The 18918-nt window shown below is 41.1% G+C and overlaps 1 protein-coding gene across 4 annotated transcripts in view; it reads right to left on the reverse strand.

Annotated features, from left to right (window-relative positions):
* EPS8 (epidermal growth factor receptor pathway substrate 8) overlaps positions 1-18918 on the reverse strand; it is a 125213-nt gene that overhangs the window by 75081 nt on the left and 31214 nt on the right. For all 4 annotated transcript variants that reach the window (XM_036401775.2, XM_054515007.1, XM_054515009.1 and 1 more), the window contains exon 2: positions 16699-16838. The gene's annotated coding sequence lies outside the window, so the exon portion shown is untranslated. The remainder of the gene's footprint in view (positions 1-16698; positions 16839-18918) is intronic.

An 18918-nucleotide genomic window follows, 5' to 3' on the forward strand; every position in this document is an offset into this window, starting at 1 on the left:
CTGGGCCAGGACTGAGCCCTGCCAGTGCTCACCTGCAAGCCAAGGCAGCTCTGGGGAGCACAGGGGGGGCCTCTCCCACTGGCTCACCTTCCTGCACTTCTTTATCACTAGTGCTATGTTCTTCTTTACCCCAGTATCACCCTGAGCTGTTTGGGCTGCTCAGAGATGTGCAGAGTGAGGCTGTGCCCCAGGGAAGGCACTGAGAGGCTTGCAAAGCATCTCAATCCCATCACTGGCCTGGGATGCACGGGAGAAATTCTGGCTTTTGGTGGAATATTTGCTTACATGTGTTCCAAACATTTGCACACCAGAAACAGTTATAGCAACTTATTTCCATGCATTTCATATGGTGATGCTTGGTTTAAAAATAAATGCGCTTTTTGGTGAGAAACTGCCATGCAAGCAAAATGTATCTTTATTCTACGATTTCAAAGGTGAGAAAACCATTTCTAGCTATGCCTCCCAAGGCAGGCTTGGGGTTATCCCTGCTCCTCTCAGACCTCACACCAACTGCAGCTTTGTTAGTCTGGGTGCCACATCCTCCCCCTCTGAAACGTTTCACATCTGGCTTCTTTTACACCTCCTCAATCAGGAAGGGCAGCACATCTTTCGCCACATGAGACAGATTATTTCTCTCCATGCTTTACTTCCTCTCACACAAGGCTTTGCAAGCACATGCTCTCAGTCAGCAGGTGTCCTGGTTTAGGGCAAATTTGGGAGAAAACCTCCAAAGGGGGCTCTTCCAGAAAGTAAACTCACACAGCCCCTCCTCCTAATTGGTTCAGGAAGGATTCCTCGGAGAGAAGTGGAAAGAACCTGTTTATTTAACAGGCACAGCACTCCCCAGCACACAAAATGAACAATACCAGATGACACCACTCTTTCACTGCTCTGAAAAAAGATGACAAATTCAGAAAGTCTCTCTTGGTGGTGGTCTCTCTGTTATCAGTCTCTCTGGTGCTGCAGCCACAAGGTGCAAACTCTCGGGGCTCCCAGGTCCCAGTCCAGAGCAGGTTCGAGTAGGTCCAAAAAAGGGAATGGAAAAACAGTCCAGGGAAAAATTCGGACTGCTTAGCTAAACTAACTACTGAGCAGAAGCAAAAAGCAAGAGCAAAGCAGGAGCAAAGTAAGAGCAAAGCAAAGATCCAAGCAAAAAGCAAAAGCAACACAATGTACTGCCCTGTCTCTGTGTCCCGCCAGCCATGGGGGAGCGGCTGATAAGAAACCAAAACAAAATTTTCACTCTTCAGAGCCAGTCTTGAAGGCACAGAACATGATATCCAGCATATACAGAACACACAAATGGGAACACAAGCATCATAACATCACCCTAGGACAGCAGGTAAGCATCAGGCTGGTCCCAGGAACTGTCCCTTTGTGTCCCTGATAGCCAAAGAGCAGCACACTCTGCTCCTGTTTCACAAAGAGTCACCAAGATTTATAATTTTGTGCCAGTTCTTATGACCCAGGGGGAAGATGGGCAAACTTTCAGATGTTCTCTCAAATTTATGAACTGTTTCCTTGTTTGGGTTTGAGGAGAGGAACCTGATCAGTGCTGGCATTTCTTTAACCTGCACAAGGAACCTGCTGTACAATTAACTCTTGTGTTTGTTCATGGCCTTCATTTGGATCACACACACACACAATCTAATGGAGAAATACATCAGAAACCTCTCACATCAGCCTGTCCATCCACAGTGAGAGTTTTTTGTTCCAGTCCTAAAAGCAGCAATGCCTGGGCACTGTTGCATTGCTGCTTGTGCTGGTGAAGCTCTTAGCCTGTGGCTGCTGCACACAAATGAAACAGAGAATCCCCTTGGAAAGGGACCTGCCTCCAACTCTGCAAACAAACAAACACCACCCAGTGCAGGAGCAGATGGATTCTCACTGGACAGGTGCTTACCAGAGGGCATTGGTGTCAAAGCTTTTGTTACAAAGAGCTTACACAGAAAACACAGATCAGGAAATCAAATTGTTGGACAAACCTCGCACACAGCTGATCCAGCTTGTTAAAAACATCAAGGACATCAGCACTTCTGCTGCCACACTCCCTTCTAGCACCTGGCCAGCATCTTCTGTACCACTCCCCCAAGCAGCTCCCTCCATCATCACCTTTTTCCCCACTTGCCATGGGCAACCAGGTGATGAAGAAAGGCATTACACATCATTACACATCCAATAATTATCCCTTCAGGGCCACCTCTCTGGACTTTAAGGCATTCTGTCACCTTCATTTCCAATCCTCAGCTGATTTTTGCTTTCTGAAATCACAAAGTTCTGTGTTTTAACAAACACTTCAGAAGCTTTACCCTTTTCTACTCTACACAATCCTTTAGTAAATCTGAACAGTAAAGTGCTGTTTTGGAGAAATTATTGCTGAATATATACAGGCCCCCTCACCCCACACCACTGCAAACTGATTCTCAAGGATCTTTGGCTCTGGATAAGCAGCTTCTCCATTTATCACACCCACTGATATGCTGCAATGTTCTCATTTTGTATTGCTGTTTAAAAAGTTTTAAAAACTGTGTGTTCTAACTCATAAGCAGTGTGATAGTTTGGATTTGTCAAGCATTTTTTACTACAAACAGAATTAAACCACATTTAAGCTCAGCTGTAAACAGAGATTTTAGTAGACTCTAACAACTCAGGTAGCAAAATAAATAGGAATATTTTTTCTAGGCTAACCCTGATATTTGGACAGCTGTCCAGGATTTATGTGACATGATGGTTACTAAAGTATTCACATCTGTGCATGCAAACTGTCACAAAATTACAATTCTTTTCCCTTGCTCCTGATGCAGATAAAAACAGGAACAAAATAGTGCCTTGCAGCTCTGAGAGTTATCTCCTTGGCTGATCACAGAAGTGAATAACCAGGCTGATTTTCTATTTCCAGCTGAAAATGTGTAAGTGATTAACAGCCCCCTGCACTTTGATACAGTGCTGAAAGATCTCTCCTTCTGAAGCAAAGACAGACCTCCTGTTTCTTTCTACAAGCAAAGGGGGGGAAAAAAACCCCAAGGAGAAATGGATGGGAGGAGAAAAGGTGCTTTCAGTTTTGTTTCTGCATGCCTCTTTCTTCACAACTTAAATTTGCATACCTGACTTTTCCTGAGAGGAGAAGGGGTGACTGGAAAACCATTACACTGTTATATAAAAGAAAAAAAAAATAAAAGAGGTTAAAAATTTATTCATACACTGTCTACCAAATTCTACTCCCTCAGAGGCTGCTACGAGTCAGAGCTCCTCAGTGCTTTTTTCATGGCTTTATTGCTGCACTTTCATTCACATGGTTTCCACTCCCATCACTCTCCTGAAATTATCAGTAAAACTCCAAAACAGAAGGACAACAGAGAAGGGTTTATGAACACTGAAGGAAAGAGTCCAGCCTGGCCCCAGCTGGGAGTGCTGGCTCCTGGGGAAGAGGCAGAGACTCATTTCATGGCTTCGCATCCCTTGGGACTGAAAAAGAAAAATAAAACTGAAAGAGATGAAATTTTTAAATCTAGCCCTTCCTGTTTTGCTCTCTTTAATTATGTATTGAAGGGCATTCTGACTGGATGAGTTTGATGTGCCAAATATCAGTGTAAAGCCCAGCATACAAAGTGTGGTAACAAGAAGGGGAAAAAATTAACCTTCAGAAAGAAGGGAAAAAAAAAAAGAAAAATAAAGAGAAAAGAGTCAATTTTCCCACATGTTGAGATCCTCAATTATTATTCAGCTACTTGAAAGCATCCACTTAGCCCATGGTCAGAACTTGCCTTTGGAAGCTCAGCAAGAGCTTCAGCAGCACACAATAAATAAACACATAAACAAAAATGAATGAAAGTTCTCTTTCTAAAGCAAAATAATTACAAACACTGCTGTAAAAACTCTGGTGAACTCTGAGTAGTATTATTCATTCACACTAGAGAAATGTTTTGGTTTTTTTAAATATAAAGGAGTTGACAGTGCCTTTTTCAGGACAGGAGGAGAGGGAGGCTGGGTGCTGTGGAGAAGGCAACTGAGGGATAGAATAAATCCAGAAGTAGGGCAGCCATCAGTGCTGCATCTGAAGCAGTCATCACTGCTCACCAGACTGCTGGGGCCTGTGCACCACTGAAACTGAAATCATATTAAAAGGCACTCAGACCCTGGGAAGCTGCACCAGGGAATCCTTTAATGTGGCTCAGTATGCACAGCCCAAATTCAGGGTGTTTTAAAAATACATAGAAAAATTCTAAAAATCCTCTCACACACATCAAGTTGGGTTGTTTGCAATTTCACAGTTTTGCTGATGAGAAAGTATTAACACTTTATTTAGCACAAATGATGTAAAATAAAGTATTAAGGTATCAATATTAAGCATACTTAATTGTGGAAAATAAATCAAAAGTAACTATATCAGGGTAAGGGGACTAAGAACAGTTACCTCTCCAAAACCTGGGGGGACATTCAGGCCAACTTACAGACTTGAAGAAAAACTTCAGGTTAAATCCTACTATAACTTATTGTAACCTTAAATGGAAAGCAAAATTTATAACTTTAAAATATTTCCTACTGCTATCAACTTCACCTCCTTTATCAAACTCCCAAACTTCTGTATTATTTTTAATTCAGAATTCAAACTTCAATAATATTGTCCAAATGCCAATGCGGGGTCTCCTGAATAAATCATTCTATAGCAATATTTTTTGAAATATTATATTAATATTAAAAAACAACATAGATCATGAAAAGCACATTGTGAAATAAATGGGAGGAGGCATTTCAAGTGTAGTTTGAAGCAGGTTTTTGTGTATAAGGAGTTTGAGTAAAAAGCCACTTCTGCAGAATCACACTGCTCATTCCTAGGGCTGCCTGAACATGGGAAGGGAAGCACTGGGATTTCAAGTGCTCCATATTTAGCATCATTAGTACTCTCAGTTATTTCTTGGCAATTTGGTCAAATACAGGCTACGTGGGTCAGCCCATTCCACGATTAGATGACTGATTCTGAAGGTCAAACACGAAGAACAGGACGCTGACATCCAAAGGATGCTTCTTGCAAAAGAACTTAGAAGTCAAATTGGACAAAGGGCAGGACCTTGTGCCTGGGGAAAAAAGCATTTTAAAAAAATCCAAAAAACCAAATAAAACAAAGTAGTGGAGTAATAGTGGAGTTCAGTTCAGTGTGTCTCTGCTAATTTCCAGTGGGCTGATTCCAGATGGTGGGAACCACATAACTCTAAGACATGTCTCATTCTCCTCCTTAACTCAATAACTCTTCTTCACAGGCCTTAAAGCTAGGAACAAGCTTGTCTGCCCTCATCATACCTTCTTTCAATGGTTAGGGCAATTCAGAGCAAAATTAGCATGGAAACATCATTTTATTTTAGAACAGCACTCAAAACAGGTGATTCTTCACAATTTGAAAACAATTTCAGTTTGATTACAAATTATATATCCACCAACCCAAAAAAAAAAATCTAGGTTGCATTTAAGCCAAGTATTTTTTTTACTTAAATACAAAGTTTAGCTGTTCTACTGAAGCATCTGCTTGCAAATCTACATTGCCCCTAAGCCTTAACCAAATGCTGAAGGTAGTTAGAATCAGCGCCCTTCTTAACTTTTGGCACAAAATCCTAACATTTAGGAAGGAAATCCTTAAGATTAAGATTGTGTTCTCACATATAGAATCAACCTCGACTCTATTAACAAATTGAAACAGAAGTGTGTAAACTTGTAGTTCAGTATCAGTAAAATAACTTCAAATGAAGCCCAGGACAGTTGTGATAATCACAGTTTTATCATCCCAGAGCTGTCAGAATCAGAAGGTCCACCCTGCCTAACTCCAGTATCTACTCTGACAAATGACAATTAAAATAATTAAAATCCTCAAACAGCAAACAACACATTCTTTCGTAGTTTGTAACACATTCTTTCAAACCTCCACCTCAAAAAATAATGCTTTAAGACACAGCCAGGCACTACTGACACTGGAGCTGCTGCTTTACCTCTTCCCTAAATGACAAATGACTTAGCATATCAGCAAAGAGATGTCATCCCCTTTGTGAGTCAAGTATTGTCTGAGTTCCTTGTGGAGTTTTCCCAGGGCGTTAAAGGAGATTTCTTCCCTTTATGAAGTCAATGGTGACCTTGTTCCTGTGGAGCACCCATCCATTTCATTAGCATTTTACAGGGGTGGGTACCATCATAAGAGGGAAGAGGAGAATCAGAGGGGTTTAACTGAATGCATCCAAGTCGCTATCAACAAAGCACTAAAACACCAAATATTTCAAAGCAGAGAAGGTAGTTTTGCAAGGTAAACATCTGTACTTTTACTGCAGTCTTTTCAAAGCCCCCAGGACCAAGGTCAATTTTATTGTGCTGTAATACCACGGGAGATAAGGACTTTTCAAAGGTATACTTGTCTACTTATTGTAAATTTTAAAGCATGTAACTTGAAAGAAAGAAAAAAAAATTCTAAATTTACAAAGTAGTGTAGAAACAGTGAGAATTTCTAGCAACACAAATGCTACTTGCAGTGTTTTGCTTACCAATCCAAACCTCACTGAATATATTTTGAAACTCTGTTTACAATGAAAACCAAGCACATAAAAGGATTATCATGTCCTATTTGCAAGATCATAACATTTTTAACTACACCTATTCAAATCCCTACCAACCTTGTCCAGAGGTATGAAATCTGCAGAGGTCTACAGGAGATATAATATCATAAATAAAAATGTCATACAATAATGTCATATAAAAAACTTTAAAAAATACAGGAGACAATCTACAGGACACATAATGTCATGCTCTATTATTTCAACAGCAAATGTAGCACCTGACACCTGAGCATGGGGAAATTCAGAGCAGCAGGTGACAGTTTGGGTGTATTCTGGATATAACACAACATCAGACAGGACACAACCTCCCCAAAGCTTTGCTTTGCCAGGTCAGCCAGGTCTTGGGTACCAAGGCAGGAGAGTGAAGGTTAAAAACACCTGGGAGCTGAGCTCACCTGTGTAGTTTTGAGGAAAAGCCCAGAGCAGACCACAGCTGCTCAAACCAAAGCTGGAATGTCAGAACAGCAATAGGTTTCAGGAACTCCTCCCACTTACTATCACCTAATCTTTAAAGTAAATTATAAATGGCACCTGGAAGGTTTTGCTGTTTCAACAGCAAGGTTTTGTTTAACTGTAAGGAATGGACATAAGCCCATAAGTGAAAGGAGGGCAGAGAAAGCAATTCCCACTCACAGGTGCACAAGGAGCACCAGGAAGAACAGAAAGCAGGAAATGATTGGGGAAAGAGAGGAGAGGGAAGCAGCATGTGGCTTATAGCTCCTTGGCTAATTGTATTTTTCACATTGATAATGACTTTTTAAAGCATGCTTAACTCTAAATATCTAAGTGAGACACTGCTTTTCAAAATGGTCACATGGTAGAATGATTTTTTTGAGGTTTTTTTGGTTGTTTTGTGTTTGTTTGTTTAAATTAAGGGGTTTTTTAGATAAGTAATGATTATAAAGACATAGAAAGTGTTCTGGTCTGAATTCATTCCTCCAAACAAAAGTAAGAAGCATGAGAAACATGAATCTCTAGAAGGAATATTCTACTTTTTTTTCCTTAGGTATCCAGAAAAGACTTGCAAGACCTATAAGAATAATTCATTTACACAAGAAGGAGAAGCCACAGTTTTATGTGAATGACAAAAATTATGGGAAACAAGGAAAAATGAGTCCATCTTTGCAACACATAACCATAATGACTCATGTTTGATCCATTTGCTTTCTTATTTTGGGTCTGCTAACAGCCAATGCTCCATGGACAGCCACAACAAAAAGCAGATGTGATCTTTGCTGAGAATTTTAGATAAAGTCTATTCCTCATGCTGAACGGGGATCAGCATGGAAACCAAAGTAATCCCTTCCTTTTTAAAATAACTTGCTCTTTTGAGGTAGGGAATAATAATAATAGTAATAATAATAATAATAATAACAACAACAACAACAACAACAACAACAACGACTCCTCTTTGAAGCCTTGAACTGGTGCTTGCAGTTCAATGTTATAAAACTGTACATGTGTATGAATGCCTTGCCAGTATCCTGAACTTTTCCTTCTCACAGAAGGAATGTGCATTTCCTTTGCTATACAGTGTATTTTCCTGCACTTCACCTCTCTTATAGGAATTATTAGCTGCAAGCAGCTGCACCTTCCTCTAAAGGGGCCAAAGTTCCTGGTTTCCTGAAATTCTTTGGAGAGCACACCCCATTCATAGGAATATTTCGGTACTGTCTAAGCTGAATCTTGAAACAGATCCCTGTTTATCAGCAATTAAGTCTATCAAGAAATTAGCACAGCAGCCTCCTCTTTTGTCCAAAATAATCATTTTTCTGCTTGCAGCACACAATGGTGCCAAAACTCCTCATATTCAAAACAGGTTGTAAAAGCCAAAGGAGAAGAACTTGGATTTAAAACCACATAATTTCATCCTTAATGATCAGTACAGTCTAGAGAAGGTATCAAGAATTTAATTCCTAATTCCCTGACATATCAGAGCTGCAGGAGTGGGCTTGGCATGTCCATGCTGAACAGGAAAATGGCACATTCTACCTGAATATGAGGAGAAGCTTTCTGACTTGTGAGGGTGGGCAGAGAACTGGAGCAATCTGCCCAGAGAGGGATGAGAACCAAGCAGTTCTCAGAGGTCTGAGCACTCATTCCCAGGTTTGTCCATGGGTTTGCAGAGCTCTGTGGCTCCACACACTGCACTGCTGCACAGCTGAGGCTGGATGGTGAAGGACTGAATGCTCACTCTGCACTGCAGCTCATTTGCAGATGCTGCATGCTCATAATCCAGAGTCCCAAGTGGGTGCTCAAATGAGTGCCAGATCTTAATAACTGCATTTTAACACTCTTAAGTATTTTAAAGGAAGATAACAAGATACTGTTAAGCAATAGCATTCCCCTGCTAAGTTCCCTCATTAAACACATGCAAGAAAAACAATGTGCTCCATAGGAAAATAGTTTAAAAAGAGCATGTATTGTCTCCTTCTGTTAGCCATATTTTCTTAATACAAGCCAACATCAATCAATCAATCTCTTCACTCTAAGTGCAATTCTCACCTCTCCATGTGGAACACATTAATGAGTTTCCACTTTAAAAAAATCATCTCTATTTACCAGGTACACAGAAACAACAGGCTTCAGCCTTGCTTTCTCTGTGTTAAAAAAAAGCAAAGAGTTCTTCTCTTACCATAGGATAACAGACACAAAATACAAGCTCACAAAGCCAGTGTGGGTGTTCTGTTTTGGTGTATTACTTTTTCTTTTTCTTTTTATCCTGTGTTTCTGCCAGCACTGAATTTAGTATTAATTGAAAAGTGCTGGCTCAGCCCTGCACCAGGAATGCAGCAGCAGTGACAGGATGGGATCTCCAGCAAAGGGTGGGCTCTGCAGCTCTGGAGACCATTGCAGAGCCCAGAAATAAATTATGGCCCTCCTGCAACTCCAATAAAAGATTTACAGTGGCAAAGGAAGCTCTGCTCCTCCATGAGAAGCTGCCTGTCCTAAAGTGAAGTGGTGTAATGAGGGTTATATGAGTGGGTGAATAAGCTTCTGGTAACAAGGAATGCTTTTCCCTGGAGCTGCACACACAAGCCAGCACGAACACACTCCTCACCACAAAAGTCTTGGTGAGGAGCAAACTGGGAGAAGGAAGCCAAGAGAAGTTACCCCTGGATAAGATCAACATATTTCAGACCATGAATCAGCTGGCTTCCATAGCCAGTGTGTCATTTACAGAGAATATTACAGACTGAAGATTTCACTTAAAATTATGAGAACAATTATTGCAATCAGGAAACAACCATTTGTTGGGCTGAAATGTTGCCTTAAATGCAGTTTGCTAAACAGCTTCAAGAGATATATTTTGCTCATCTCTACTTGTAAATGAATATAAAAATGATGTATACATACTGGGGGTAAAGAAACAAACAATCAAAAAAGCAGTGTGGTCTCCTTTTGCTGATTTGAATAAAACACTTCCTCTTCAGCTCATCCTCTGAAGAAAAACTCTGCAACCAAAAACTTTAAAGAACTGGTGATGAGGTCAAAGGGTCAGGATTAAAAACCAAGCAGCAACCAGCCCACATGAGTTCTACAAAGCTCACTGCAAGTCAGCTCCTAATTTCAGTCCACATCTGAACAACTCTGCATGTCAGTGCAGAAGTGCTGCTTGTAACCACTTTGCTCTCATCTCAGCAGGCTAAATCACAGCTCTGCAGATGAGGCCACAGGGGTATCCCAGAGCCCATCCAAGCACTCTTCATTTAGATTTGTCCTTTTATTTTTGGCAAACAGCAACCAGATACTGCTCTGGTGCAATCAGGTCTCCTGACAATGTGAAACTCACAGTTTAAAGAGCCCACTGACAGATGGATTCAATTTAATGTATGAGTCTGAACAGCTGCTCCTGATCACCAGCTTGTACAGCACACTCATTCATCACAAAATATTTCAAAAGGCTGAGCTGAAATGGAACAAATGAATTTGAAGGAGTATGGGAGGTACTGTGCTAGCCTTGGAGAATGTGTCAGATGTAAAAATCACAGCTATGGCACTGCCATTAATTCATTCCTGTAAATGCTGGCTCCACTCTGTTAGCAGCATTCTCCAGATTCTCCAAAATCCAGGAGGGCAGCCTGAATAAGGTATTAGAAGATGTAATTAAATACTCCTTACTGAAGGTGATTTTAACTAAGTCAGTCACTAAAAGGAGCTGACAACTTCGAGATGTCAACCCTCAAACAGCTGCTGGAAGGAGAGGAGGTTATTTCCTCAATGTTCTAACTCAGAAAGAAGATCCATCAGTGGTGCAATGCAGGGACATGGACCTGCCTTTGCCACCTTCATCTTAAATGTTGTGAGAGGCCTCACTGCTTTTTAAAAGTTTTCATCTTCCTCTTTGGTCCTTCAGTGCACAGTGAACACAGTGAACAAGGCACAGCCTGACAAATGAAACCACCCCATTTTAAAGGTCTGTGAGGAGATGGAGAGCTGACACAGAGCTGAGTAATTCACTTTTTCTTTTTTTCTTTTAATTTCAGGAATTATGCAGCAAAAATAGACATTTTAAACATCACAGTGTTTGTCATGGCCACTGGATCATCTCTGAGTGACTCAGTTTTTCACAGAGCACTTCCTATGAGTTTTGCACAGGGCAGCTTCACAGATGTTGTGAAGAAGGATGACATGTAGGGAGGAAAATCCTCCATGAGTTGCCTCAGGTGGCAATTCATTCTTGCCAATTCCTGCTAGGGTTTTCTAGGAGGGGGAAAAACAAGTTTCCAAGACCTTTTTGAAGGCAATTCTTATCTAGGAGTGATACTTGCAGCATCTTCAGACACCTGTATCATCCAAGTGTACTCGTACTTGTGTGAATTAATGAGAAAAGCATGTAATGCTTATGGAGAATTCCAAATTTCACACACTTTTGTATCACTATGCAGTTGTTAGGTCAGATTTTTGTGTCTTAGTATGAAAAACACACTTCTATTTTGAGATGCAGAGAATTTAACAATAATTTGTTGAAACACTTATTGATAAATGGGGAGTAAAAGGAAACAAAAGTTTCCTCAGCATAGAAAATGCAGTTTTTTGCAACAGTAGGGAAAAAAATAATAAAAGAGAGGACTTTTGGATTATAATATTTCCCTCTTTCCTTCTACAGAGTACCTTTGCCAGACAGGTTTAACTTATTTTGGGAGCCCAATCCACCACCAGGGTACTCGCTCCAATGTGGGGGTGAGAAACCCCGGGCTTTGTTTGATCTGCCAGAGCCACACAGGCTCACACACCCTCTGCAAAGGTTATTCATCACCACAGCAACCTCCAAACAAAGGTGGGAGCCAAGTCAGACTGACTGGCTTCACCCAACCCTGTCCCTCTGATGACAGAGGGCAAAGGTGGTCTACACCTGCGCCCTACAGGGGAGTTTAATTGCTTGGGTTTCTTTTTATGTCACTGGATCTCACAATTCCACTTTGAGCACCCCAGCCTGCACGCCCAGAGCAGAGACTGGCCACACTGATGCATTAAGCAATAAAATTCTTCTATATATCTCCCAGATAAAGGAGAGGGAAGATCCCCAATTCCTTCTTGCCCTGCGGTGAGCCAGTGCCATGTTCCATGACACATCACTGTCACCCCACCCTCTCCCCCAGGGACCAGGAATAGCTGCTGTAAAATAAACACCCCACCTAAAGCCAAGAAAACCCCTGTGTGTTTAGCTACCATTCTGTCCTTCCTCTCCCTTCTCCACTTCTTTTCCTCACATCCTCTCTCGCTCCACGGGAGATTAACGATTTTGGATATGCTACAAAAATCCAACCGAGACAATAAAACAATTGCATACTCAGCACAAATGAAAAGCAGAGTGGGTTTGTTTTTTTTCCCCCCTAAATCTGGAAGAACAAACCCTGATACTTCCCCAGTCACTGGAGTAAAGAGATTATGATCATTTCTGAACCTTTCCAACCACCAGGCAGGAGGAAAAAGCACAGTCTGTAATGACAAGCTGTCAACACGGTGAGCAGCGAGGCTCTGGCTTGTGACACTGAGATTTCCCCTGCAGAGCCAGGCTCGTGGGCACCAGCAGCCCTCACCACATGCAATGACAGCCCTGAAAATGCCCAGATGTCTCTACCTGTCCTAAAGCACATCCCCCACCTGAGCAGCCAGGATTTAAAAGATAAGGTAACCATTTGTTTTGGATTACGGGATTAAAAAAAAAAAAATCCAATGGTTCTGAGGAATTTTGGTTTTTAAATCAAGGCCACAGGTGATTGGAGCAGATAATAAAATCTCATTATCTCTCATTTACTCCTGTCAAGAAGTAGAAGTTAATTTTTTCTGTAGTAAAATCATCAGGAATATCCATCCAGCTTCAGTGCTTTTGGATCTAAGCAAAATTTATGTTAACAAAAGGGTGGTTTGATTTATACCAATGGCTTAAGCTATCATTTTTCTTGAGTTTCAAAACAGTCATTGGCAGCTAACCATTAATCTTTTGCAGGCTCATGATGGTTTACAATTCCTGTCAGTGTGTTTCAGCACCCAGCCACCTGAGGCAGGAGGTTCATTTACCTGATTCTGCAATATTTCTAATAGCCAATCACTTCAGTGATTTGGTACCTCAAGGGAGCCTACAGGAAAGATGAGGACAGGCTTTTATCAGGGCCCACTGCAATAGGACAAGAAGAGATAATGGTTTTAAAGTAAAAGAAGGTTGAATTAGAATGGATACAAGGATGTTTTTTACAATGAAGGTGGTAAAAGAAGTTACCCAGAGGGGTGGTGGATGTCCCATCCCTGGAAATATTCATGGGGCTCTGAGAAACCTGGGCTACTTGAACAAGTCCCTTCCCATTGCAGGGGGGCTGTACTAGATGGTCTTTAAAGTTCTCCCCAACGTAAAATATTTTATGATTCTATGATAATACTGTTCTGACACTCTAATTAAGAAGAACTAGAAATTAATTTTAAAAAAATAAGAAAAATGTTGAAGAAAATTCAGCTTCCAGATGAAAGTTCAAACTGTAGTTTCAAAAGTCTGCACTGCACTTAGCAAACAGCAATGGAGCAGAATTGCAAGCAAAGTGCAAAACACCACTCAAACCCAAGGGCAGGACATTCCCCAGACACCCTGCACTTGAAGTTCTATGCTCTATAGTGCTCTCAGAAATAGGAAAAAAAAAACAAAAAACCACAAAAAACAACTGAAACAACAAACTAAAAACCTGCATTGGAGCTCACACGCATTTCTTAAGTGCAGCCATGGAACTGGCTGTGCTCAGGGCACTGTGATTGATGGCACAGCACAATCACCACCTGACCTGATAAGCAGGCACTGGCTTGACTCAGTCTTTATTTGTGAATAAAGTGAATTTTCAATGCACCTTCCTGGTGATGTGCAGTTCCAAAAGGAACCTCTCCACATGGAGATGGTTTCCCACCCCTGTCACAAGGGAGCAAAGGTTTTTGCCTTTTCCCCATGCAGGCATTCCATCCTGTGAGTCAGGCTGACCTCAGACACAGTACACAGACATTTGTCATAAACTGGTGTCCCCCTGACCAAGACACAGAGGTCCTTCTGCTGGAATTCTCTGGCTTCTAGAAAAATCTATGATCTCTAAATTTTAATAATTGAAAATATTGACAAGCAAAAATAAAGTGCACCTACCCAAGTGACAATTATTTTAAATTAAAAAAAACAGTGTTTCAATAACTACCTTCCTTTCTCTATTTCTACACACCCTGAAAATCAACTGCAACAATTTGAAAACCTCTCTCCTCCAAAGCTGCTGCTGTTAGCACTGAAGTTGCTGTATTATTTAAGTGCTGGGGTTCACAGTTCTCAAGAAGCAGAAAGGAACTGCATCTACCATCTACCTTCAGTTCCCAAGACAGAAGCTGCTATGCTTGAACTGGAGCAAGAAGAGCAGCAGCAATAAAAAGGAAAGGAACTTAAGGACAGGTATGTTCCAACTTGTTATGTGACAATAACACAAAATGTGTTTTCCTAAACTTTCCACTAATTAAAGCCTACTTATTTTAGTCTGGCTTAATAGACTACTGGACCTTGAAATAATGTGCCTGTATTCCTTGCTCTGCCTTTGCCCCCTCCAGCAGAAAGCAGAATTACCCTCATAATTTTTCAGGCTGGGGTGATTTTCCAACTCTGTTGCTAATCAAGGTAGCACGTACAGCTCAGGACAGCACTGACCTTCAGGTCTTTGTCCAAATATTCCAACCTGCCTTTTTAACAATATGGCAAGAACCTGAAAGAGCCAGAGACAAGTGCCCTGGATGCATTTCACCCTTCCTGCACCTTCCCCCCTTCCTTACAGGGGGCTCCTCCTGCTGCTCCAGAAGAGACCTTCAGGTAGTTCTGCCTAAAGCACAAAGCCCCTACTCTGATATTCATAGGACAATTCAGCACCTGATGCTGAGCTGTGCCATGCTGATGCTTTAATGGGATTCTTTCCATGTCTAGAGGAGCTATCTCCCCAAATTCCACAGAGATTTTTAATTTATTAGCTATAGCTAAGGACACATATGTTGTTTTTAATAGCAAACGTGTGTTTTACAGACCAGGCTGCATCTCATCAATAATTCCTTGGTGCCACACTCCCAGGAAAACAGCAGTCAGCCCAGCATGGCAGTCTTAAAGAAAGCAGGGGGTTACAAGGTGTAAGGCAGCTCTCCACACATTTGCTGTCAAAGAATCACAGCACTTCAGCTGCTGCAAGAAGCAGATTGCTCTTGTTTTATCAAGGAAAATCACAGATTGGAAAAACTGACTAGAAACCACCTTCCCCTAAAAAAAAAATAATGGTTAGCTATTGCTTTTTGTGGAGAGGTTATGCCTGGTATTGAGCTGGAAACAGGATCACTCCTCAGAGGTCAGAACAAGCTCACTCTTTTCTTTACACAGCATCTTCAAAAGGAAGCTGGGGCTGAAGTTTGTCTGCACACAGCCACACAGAGATTTAAACAGGGAAAAAAATCCCAAATCCATGCACTTACATAAAAGGCTTTGGGCAGTTTCATTTTCTATTCAGCTGGAAAGGGAGTGAAGCAGCATGCACACACACATTTTTAATCACCCTCGTGCTGACAGCAGCCAGTCAGTACTTCTGTTATCAGAACCCCACAGCTTGGATTTCCAGGCTATGAAGCACTAAGGAAGAGGGTACAAAATCTCCTCTGGTTAAAAAAAAGCACAGTGATATCATCTAGTATAACCCACAAATGTTATAGAATTGAAGTTTGGCCTCACCAGGACATTACTCATTCAGCGGAGGGAGAGGGGGAAAATAATCCATAAACATACAAACAAACAGTAAGGATTTCCTAAGATTAGCTGGTAACCTGGACCACTCTCATATTCTCTGTGAAAAACGCGTATTTTATGATTGGCTTTTCACAAGTATTAAAATGAATATTATATGTGTTGTGTTAGAAAGTTATGCTGTATTAATTTACTTGAGTGGTGTTTTAAATATAGTTTTAGGTTATAACATAATGTTAAAATAGAAACTATGTATGGGAGATTTTCCTTTTAAAGAAAGGAATGAGGTACTCAGACCAGATAGCAGCCGCAGGACACCCAAATCTTTCAGAGAAAAAGAATTTATTGCTCACTTATTAGAAGAAACAAACTTCTTCCTGCCTCACTCAGCCCTGAAGATGCCATCAGGATTCAGAGGAAGAAGCTGACACTGACCAGAGAGAATCCTGTGTTTGAATGGAATTTATGCATCATGTATGAGGTGTATGAATATGCAACAGGCTGTTGCTTTTAAGGGTTAATCCTCTGTTAACGTGTGTCCTTTTTTGGGCTTATTTTGCCCAGAAAGAGGTACCTGAACTGCCCATAACTCTTTGTTTCTATTGTCTCATATTGTCCTAAACCCTAATTGTCCAAATTTTTATTACTCTAATTATACTACTATTTTTATAACCATTTTATTACTACTAAACTTTTAAAATTTTAAAAACAAGTGATTGGCGTTTTTCACATTCTCTAAGCCCATCAGTCACACTCTGGGAAAAACAAGCAAGGCAGGCCAGTCTGTGCATCCAGAACTCAGAGGCTGCAACAGATGCCAGTGGTTGAAGAGACAGAGAGGAAGGAGAGAAGCTGTGCTAGTGTACAACTCACCAGTGATCACTTGTGCAAATGCCACGTGCCTGGGCTTAGAACTTCAGCCTGGGTAGATGCTGTCCCTGCTACTGCTTAATTCAGCTGGCTGGCATCTCTCCAGAGGCACTCAGAAGGCAGCTGCCCAACAGGACAAATCACTGAAAACCAGAAAAGAAACAGGTTCAGCTTTGCAATTCCACTGCACATTACACAATGAGTTCAGCTTGCTAATCCCTGACTTCTTAAAATGTGATTTCCCCTCGTTGCATGACAGGGAGAAGTGGAGTTCTGGTTAGAGTTCATCCACTACTGTCAGTGTGAGTTTCCTAAATACCAGTAATGCCAAAAAGAACTGCTCTGTAGAGCTAAAAGGAACCTCATGGTCAGGATAAAGGAACAGCCTCCACCATAAACCCTTCAAATGTTGTTACCCCTCAATTTGAATCTGACATTCAAGACATTCATCCTCTTTTATTTCATGTCTTTATTCATATCCAACACTTCATTGTAACTTAGCTGTAATAGGAGTCACTACCAGCTTCATAACTGACCAGGGCACTGACCAGCTCTTCAAATTTTAGCAAATCTGACCAGTTTACAGCAGAATTTTCTTAAGAATTACTCTCTTTAGGCCTACATTTTGGCATTATCCCAATCCTGTGTCTTCCATTTCCTCTCCCTTACAAGGCCATTTACAATAAATCCAATTACAATTAATTAAAACATACAGATCAATTTGATATAGCAAGAGAACTAGAAGAAGCAGTACCAAGTCAACTCCAGTGAGCTGGGACAAGTGACAGTAGGTCAATTCAGTCAATATGAATTGATCCAGCGGTTGCACATTAATGTAAAAATGAAGTAGTATATTGTATTAGTTTTTATACTAAGCCTTTTCAATCTGCTTACTAATATGACCAGATTCTACTGGTGGTTTATCTGTTAATCACCTATTTCTGCTGAAAACGTAACATTTTCATATTTGAAGGGGAGATAAACAATTAACGGGTTTTTTTCTGACCAGGAAAGCCTCACAGAGGAAAGGACAATACATGGGCACATCTTAAGGCTTTTCATTCATGAGCCTCAGCTTTTCCTAGCTCAGTGACCTCAGGAAAGGCTCTCCAGCCTTCCATGCCCATTTTATTCCCTTCAAAACATGGATAAAGTTGGAAAAGAAGAAGGGAAATTGAAGGAGGAAAAGAAAAGAAGCCACTGGAGCAGCAGAGGGACATAATGATACTGAGGGGTCTGGAGTGCCTCTCTCAAGAGGAGACTGTGGGAGCTGGGCTTGGTTAGTCCAGGGAAGAGAAAACTGAGAGGGGATCTCATCAATACATACAAACATCTCAAAGGGGTGCCATGAGGATGGTGCCAGGCTCCTTTTGGTGGTGTCCAGTAACAGGAAAAGGAGCAGGGGCCATAAACTGAAACACAGTAAGTTCCACCTCAACATAAGGAAGAACTTCAACATAAGGAAGAACTTCAGACTGGAACAGCTGCCCAGGGAGGCAGTGGAATCTCCCTTTCCTGGAGATTCCACAACCCACCTGTTCTTGTGTAACCTGCCCTAGGTGACCCCTGCCTTGGCAAGGGGGTTGGATGAGATTATCTCCAGAGGTCCCTTCCAACTCCAACTAATGACTGTGTGTGATTCTGTAAGAATTTTTTTTAAAAAAGGCCAGATTATGCCTCTTTCCTTTCCAATAGCGATTTATAATCTCAGTAGCTTCTTACATAGAAATGAATTCTTCTCAGTAGAATGGAAGACTAAAGAATTCTGCTAAGGAAAGGAAGCAGCAAACAGCATACTCATTGTTTCCAGGCTCCTTATCTCTGAAATTTGTAACAAGTTTTGGGATTCTTATCTGAAAGCCAATGTAAAATAGAAAAGGAAAAAACCAGATTTTACTGATGAGTTTCTGAGCTCCTCCTTGCTGATGTGATTCCTCTGTTTGCTGCCCTGGACATGAGCACAGTTAATGAATAATGACTGTGCAAACAAAATATCAGACAATGATGGGAGGGGGAGGGAAGGGTGAAATGATTGTGTGGGAGGCTCAGATTGGATTTGGCAACAATTAGAAAAATTGATGCCTTTTTAATTATAGGAAAAGGCTTTGCTAGAAAGATAAGACAGACATGACATTCAAAATACTTTAGTCTTTGGATTTAAATGTATGGAAATAGAAAGTTCAAAAGGTTGGGGTTCTTCGTTGTGTTTTCCTTTGATGTTAA

Source organism: Molothrus ater, chromosome 5, assembly GCF_012460135.2.
Source record: "Molothrus ater isolate BHLD 08-10-18 breed brown headed cowbird chromosome 5, BPBGC_Mater_1.1, whole genome shotgun sequence".
Taxonomy (NCBI): Eukaryota; Metazoa; Chordata; class Aves; order Passeriformes; family Icteridae; genus Molothrus; species Molothrus ater.